The sequence below is a fragment of the Papio anubis genome, chromosome 16, assembly GCF_008728515.1.
Source record: "Papio anubis isolate 15944 chromosome 16, Panubis1.0, whole genome shotgun sequence".
NCBI lineage: Eukaryota > Metazoa > Chordata > Mammalia > Primates > Cercopithecidae > Papio > Papio anubis.
In genome coordinates, this window is record NC_044991.1 from 52,973,042 (window position 1) to 52,980,055 (window position 7,014).

Below are 7,014 nucleotides of genomic sequence, written 5' to 3' on the forward strand. Positions count from 1 at the left end.
ACTGCACTCCAGCCTGGGTGGCAGAGCAAGACCTTGTCATAAAACAACAACCACAAAAAAAGAAAATTCAGTTTAAAAATGAGCAAAAGGTAGGAGGATACATCACATTGAAGATGATATAAGAATATCAATAAACACATAAGATATTCAACATCACTAGCCATTAAGGAAATGCAAATTAAAAGCATGATGTGGGCTGCATACGGTGGCTCACACCTGTAATCCCAGCACTTCGGGAGGCCGAGGTGGGTGGATCACTTGAGGTCAAGAGTTTGAGACTAGCCTGGTCAACATGGTGAAACCCTGTCTCTACTAAAATACAAAATTAGCTGGGTGTGGTGGCACATGCCTGTAATCCCAGTTACTCGGGATGCTAAGGCAGGAGAGTCTCTTGAACCTGGGAGGCAGAGTTTGTAATGAGCCAAGATCATGCCACTGCACTCCGTCCTGAGCAATAGAGTGAGACTCCATCTCAGGAAAAAAAAAAAGAAAACAAAACAAAAAAACCCAATGGGTAAATGGTCTCCACATTTCTAGGAACCAACTTTATAAGTGATCTTTAGAAGCACAGTTTCTTGTGTCAACAAGTGTCTCTAGTTGAGACAGGCGTGTGAGTCTGTCTCCATTGACTTTCAGCAAGGTTGTTCTGAGGAAAGGGCCAAGATTTGAGGAATGAGTGTGATGATGTCCCAGGCTTGATGTTAGAAGGAAGTGGCCATGTGGATAGCGGAGGCAGAGGTGCCCAGACTCCCAGTATATTTTTGTAATTGCCTGATGGGTTCGTCCTCCCCACTGCACAGACAAAATCAATTCAATGAGACCGCGGTATTGCAGTGAAGAGTTTAATTGATGCAAGACCTACCACCACACAGGAGATGGAGTTATTACTCAAACTGATCTCCCTGAAGGCTTTGAGTTTAGGGGTTTTCAAGGATAATTTGGTGGGCAGGGAACTAGGGAATGGACAAGGGACCAGGGAATGCTACTGATTGGTTGGGGATGCCATCACAGGGGCATGGAAAATGGTTTGCCTCTGGGTGAGGGTGCCAGAGGACTGGTTAGTCATTAGTCATGAGTCTGGGTGGATTAGCCAATTGTCAGAAATGCAGAAGTCTCAAAAGACCAATCTTAGGTTCTACAATAGCAATGTTATATACAAGAGAAATTGGGGAAGTTGCAAATCTTGTGACCTCTGGAACAATGGCTGTTTATCCTTTATGCCTACATCTTAGCAGAATTCAGGCCCTTCTCATTCTCTTAACCTTGTGGACTTCCATTAGTTTTACAAAGGTGATTTAGTTTTGGGAAGGGCTATGGTAGGCTAAGGTTAAACTATAAACTAAATGTCTCCCAAAGTTAGTTTGGCTTATGCCCAGAGATGACCAAGAACAGCTTGGAGGTTAGAGGAAACATGAAGTCAGCTATGTCAGATTTCTCTGACTGTCTAATTTTGCAAAGGCAGTTTCATGTGGAGGGCTCTGCCAGAGATACAGAATTTGTGCACCTTGCCTCAGCCTCTGTTCTCTTAGGAAATATCCCAGAGATGCACATGGCACATAAATTCCCAGCTGGTTTCTTCTGGGAATTGATAGGTGGGTCCATGCTCAACGGCTGCAGCATGCAGTACATTGGAATCCTGCCTCCACCTGTATGACTCTATCGGTTTGAGCGTCAGTCTCTCAATCTCCCTCTCTCTCTCTCTCTCTGAGACAGGATCTCACTCTATCACCCAGGCTGGACTGCAGTGGCATGATCACAGTTCATTGCAGCTTTGATGCCCGGGGCTCAAGCCATCCTCCTGCCTCAGCCTCCCAAGTAGCTGCAACTGCAGGTGCATGCTACCATGCCCAGCTAATTTTAGAAAAATTTTTGTAGTGATGGAGTTTTGCCATGTTACCCAGTCTGGTCTGGAACTCCTGGGCTCAAGTGATCCTCCTGCCTTAGCCTCCCAAAGTGCTGGGATTACTGGCATGAACCACCATGCCTGGCCTAAGTCTCTTTTTCTGGAAAATGCAGTAATAGTCTCAAATTGGCAGAGTTATGGCGTGGGTTAGAGATGGGTATATAGCACCTAGCCTGATGCTAGATGGGTGGTTGGTCTTTAGAGGTCATCATTGTGTCACTTAGTGGTTGGAAGTGTATGATACTGATACTTAGGAAACTCTCTTGAACCCCTGGTGATACCCTGCCATAGAGAACCCCAGGAGTAAGCATGAGGCCGTGTTGCTGCTCAAACCCCAATCACTGTTTCTGCTGGTGCCAGGTCCATACCTGGGGCCAGCACACCCCAAGAGAAAGGGGAGGTCCCCTTCTTTACCTCTAAGAACAATAGCCTTAGGCCAGGCACGGTGGCTCACACCTGTAATCCTAGCACTTTGGGAGGCTGAGGCGGGTGGATCACTTGAGGTCAGGAGTTCAAGACCAGCCTGGCCAACATGGCGAAACTCCATCTCTACTAAATATATAAAGAAAATTAGCCAGGCGTGGTGGCAGGCTACCCCCAGCTACTCGGAAGGCTGAGGCAGGAGAATTGCTTGAACCTGAGAGGCAGAGGTTGCAGTGAGCCAAGATCTCATCACTGCACTCCAGCCTGGGCAATAAGAGTGAAACTCCATCCCCCGCAACCACCTACCCCCCCCCCCCCCCCCCCCCCGCCAAAAAAAGAAACAAAAAAAACGAACAACAGCCTTGAATTACAATAGCCTTGAATTACTCTCATCCTTACATTACCCAGACCAGTTTCTTCCTTGAGCCAAACTAACCTATTCGCTCAGCCTGATTCCTTCTATGCGGATGAAAATGTAGCTGGTGCCAAGAATGATCAGTGTTATAGTTTGATCAGACTCTTACAAACAAAAGCTCTCTCCCCTTCCACCCCTGTACCCTACTCAGGATTCTGACCACCTAGTTTCTGAGTGCCCTTTCCTGAACCACAGCCTATCCTTGCCAAGTCAGTTATGTTCCTGCCCCAGAGCACTGAAGAGACTGCAGGAGAGTTGGGGTTTGTCTTTTTTTTTTTTTTCAGAGACCAGGTCTCACTTTGTCACCCAGACTGGAGTGCAGTGGCATGATCACGGCTCACTGCAGCCTCGACCTCCTGGACTCAAGCAATCCTACCACCTCAAACCCACGAGTAGCTGGGACTACAGGCACATGCCACCATGCCTGGCTAATTTTCATATTTTTCTGTAGAGATGGGGTTTTGCCACATTGCCCAGGCTGGTCTCAAATTCCTAGACTCAAGCGATACACCTGCCTCAGCCTCCCAAAGTGCTAGAATTACAGGTGTGCACCACCGTGCTCGGCCAATAAAACCAACTTTTTTTTTTTTAATGGAGTCTTGCTCTTGCTCTTGCTCTTGTTGCCCAGGCTGGAGTGCAATGGCGCGATCTCGGCTTACTGCAACCTCCGCCTCTAGGGTTCAAGCAGTTCTCCTGCCTCAGCCTCCCGAGTAGCTGGGATTATAGATGCATGCCACCATGCCCGGCTAATATTTGTATTTTTTGGTAGAGACGGGGTTTCATCATGTTGGCCAGGCTGATCTCAAACTCCTGACCTCGTGATCCACCTGCCTTGGGCTCCCAAAGTGCTGGGATTACAGGTGTGAGTCACTGTGCCTGGCCAAATAAAACCAAATTCTAATGACCACAGCTCTTAGCCAGCAAAAGTGACCCAAATAAGCCCAAGGAATAGGGAGGCTGTGGAATGGCCCATGAGTCACTCCGGACCAGCAGGAAAACAGATTTTCACAGGTCTAGGGCAGAGCATGAATGAGGTGAGCACTGGACCGCTTATCATGTTGAAAGCAAGGAAGGTATCAAACACTAACAGATGAAGTCAAAGGAACCCAGAACTGACTCACTTAAAATGGGACAAGTTTTAGCACCAAAACAGATGTTTACAATAGACTGAAACATATCATAATGACCAAATTACAAAATGAAACAAAAACAAGACCCCCTGCATTTGTCACCACTAGAATTTCCCAGGGAATAGGCCAGTTCTTTGACAATTGAGAAATAAAGGGACAGAATCAAGCATTTATCCTACCTCTCTATATTAGTTCCCTTGCTTCTTTCCTCTCTCTCTCCCTCCCTTCCTTCCTTTTTTTCCTTCCTTCCTTCCTTCTCCCTTCCCTTCCCCTCTTTCATCTTTCATCTTGCTTCCCTTTCTTTCCTTTCTTCAGGGGCTCACTCTGTTGACCAACCTGGAGTGCAGTGGTGCAATCATGGCTCACTGTAGCCTCGACTTCTTCACAGGCTCAGTTGATCCTCCCACTGCAGCCTCCTGACTGACTGGGACTACAGGCATGTGCCACCAGGCCTGGCTACCTTTTGTATTTTTTTTGTAGAGATGAGGTTTTGACATGTTGCCCAGGCTGATCTCGAACTCCTGGGCTCAAAGCAATCCACCCATTTTGACATCCCAAAGTACTGGGATTACAAGCAAGAGCCACTGTGCCCAGCATCAGCTGTATTTCAAAAACACCAAGTCAGTGATAAGGAAAAGTTTTCCTTTGTAGAATAATTCTAATTAAGAGAAGCAAAAAGAATGATAGAATTTTTTTAAAATCATCTTGCAGGCATGAATGAAACAGTGAATGTAGATAATGATCATCAGGAGATGCTAGAACCACGACGTGAAAGGTTTACAGGGAACTTTATGATGAAGAGATCAGGCTCACATCACCTGAACCTACTGAGCATTTGGCCTTAGCATCACCAAACGCGGCAAGGAGCCCTCCAGATGGGTAGCTATAGCAAAAACACAGTATCTCTTATTAAGTTTTCTTCCCTAAAAAGCTGAATCCGAACAAGCCTTTAGACCTGACTTTCCAATGTACAGGGAATACAGGGGACAGAGTACTACAGGATGCAGATGACACCATAGGGAGCAAAAACCCAAACTCAGAACACGGAACATTCTAGAAGCCAATTGATTCATCCTCTCCAAAAAACCAATGGCATTAAAACAAAAAGAGATGTAAGAGTGCTATGGAATAAAAGAGACTTAAGAGATAATAATAACCAAATGCAATGTATGAACCTTTCTAATCCTGATTCAAACAAGCCAGTTGTAAAAAGATGCCCTTGAGATAATCAGATAAATAAATATGCATCCTGGCTAACACGGTGAAACCCCATCTCTACTAAAAATACAAAAATTAGCCGGGCATGGTGGCCCGCGCCTGTAGTCCCAGCTGCTTGGGAGGCTGAGGCAGGAGAATCGCTTGAACCCGGGAGGCTGAGGCAGGAGAATCGCTTGAACCTGGGAGGCAGAGGTTGCAGTTAGCCACGATTGCACCATGGCACTCCAGCCTGAGCAACAGAGTGAGACTCCGTCTCAAATATATATATATATATATATGCAGATAGTAGGTGATATCAAAGGGATTGTTGTTAGCTTTATTGAGTGTCAGCTTTATTGATTGTTTGGTGGCATGTGTTTTTCTTTTTAAAATTTTCTTATCAGTTCGAGAAGCATGCTAAAGTATTTACTAGAGAAATGATAGTATCTTGTATTTTAAAAAAATGTTTTATCTTTTATTTGTTTCCATCCCATTTAACAGAAGTTCAAGTATCTTGGATTTGCTTTAAAACAATCCGGTACAAATACGAGAGGACAGATAAAACGATTCTGGCAACTGGTTGGTAATTGTTATCATTGTAGCTGAGTGATGAGTATATATTCTGCCTACCTTTGTATGTGTTTGAAATTTTCAATAACAAAAAGATAAAAGAGACAGCCAAAAAAAAAAAAAAAGGTAGGGGAGCACCAGGGCACTGGTTCTGAATCTGCTCCTAACCAGTTTTGAGCTTGAGCAAGTTAGTTCAATTCTCTGGGTCTCAATGTCCTTATCAGTAAAATCAGTAATGCAGTGATGACCATCTAACACCTGACTTCTGTAGTTCTTTATTCTCTTTGACTTGGGAACCATTTTTATTTAATTAAATTAATTTTTTTAACATTAAAAAAAAAATAGGGACAGGGTCTCCCTGTGTTGCTCAGGCTTATCTTGAACTGCTACCCTCAAGCAATCTTCCCGTCTAGGCCTCCCAATGTGCTGAGCGTGAGCCACCATGCTGGCCGGGAGCCATTTTTAAATGCCTTCTCTGTGACCTCCAGGAGGGGAAGGCAACCGTGGTGTGGGTTGTATCAGGAGGTGCGGGCTTCCTGAGGGAAGTGGAATGCAGAACCAGTCCAGGGTTAAACGGTGACAATGAAGAGTTTATTTGCGTTTTCTTAGCTAACCAAGGAACTACAAAGGGGAAGAAGGATTCATCTGACGCAATTTCTCCCCACCCCCTTTTTAGTTTTTCAGCGTATGTTGTTGGGTAATTTCTGTACAGGGTTCTCTATGCTGTGGGTCTAGATGGGAGAATTGCTTGCTCACCCATTGGCCTAATGCAGAGGGAACAGCTTTCCTCAGCTGCGGGGGTGTAACTGTTTCAGCTCAGGAGACTCTTACCCAACATTTTGTTCACTGTAAACAAAATTCTAGGTATGTGGGGAAATGTCTGCAATGAGGCAAGAGCATCTTGTGAGCAGAGGGTAGAAAGCTCTTGGTGAGCATCTATAGGATTTCTACATCATGAAATGTAGAAACCCCAGTCTGAATTCTTATACTCTGTCAGCTAGTATTTGTCTAGGGCATACACATTGACTGTAATACTAGATTGAGCCAAATGTCTATAGGAATACACATCTGCAAAAAAACGGACCCTTAAGAATGAATTGGGAGTTAGTTATACCATTGTTATGCAGCAAGCCACAGGGAGATGACTGTGGATTGATCTATAATTCTTTTAAATTCGGAAGTCAAGTTGCAGAGCTTTAAATACCATCTATGTGGTAGAGACCCTCAGATTTATACCTGCAGCCTCATCTCTCCCGTGAGCTGCAGATCCCTATTAGACAACTGCCCACTCAAAATCTGGCAGGTGGTCTAGCAAGTCTCTCAAACTTAACATATCCCAGTATGAACTCACGTGCAACCCCTTCCTCTCAAACATT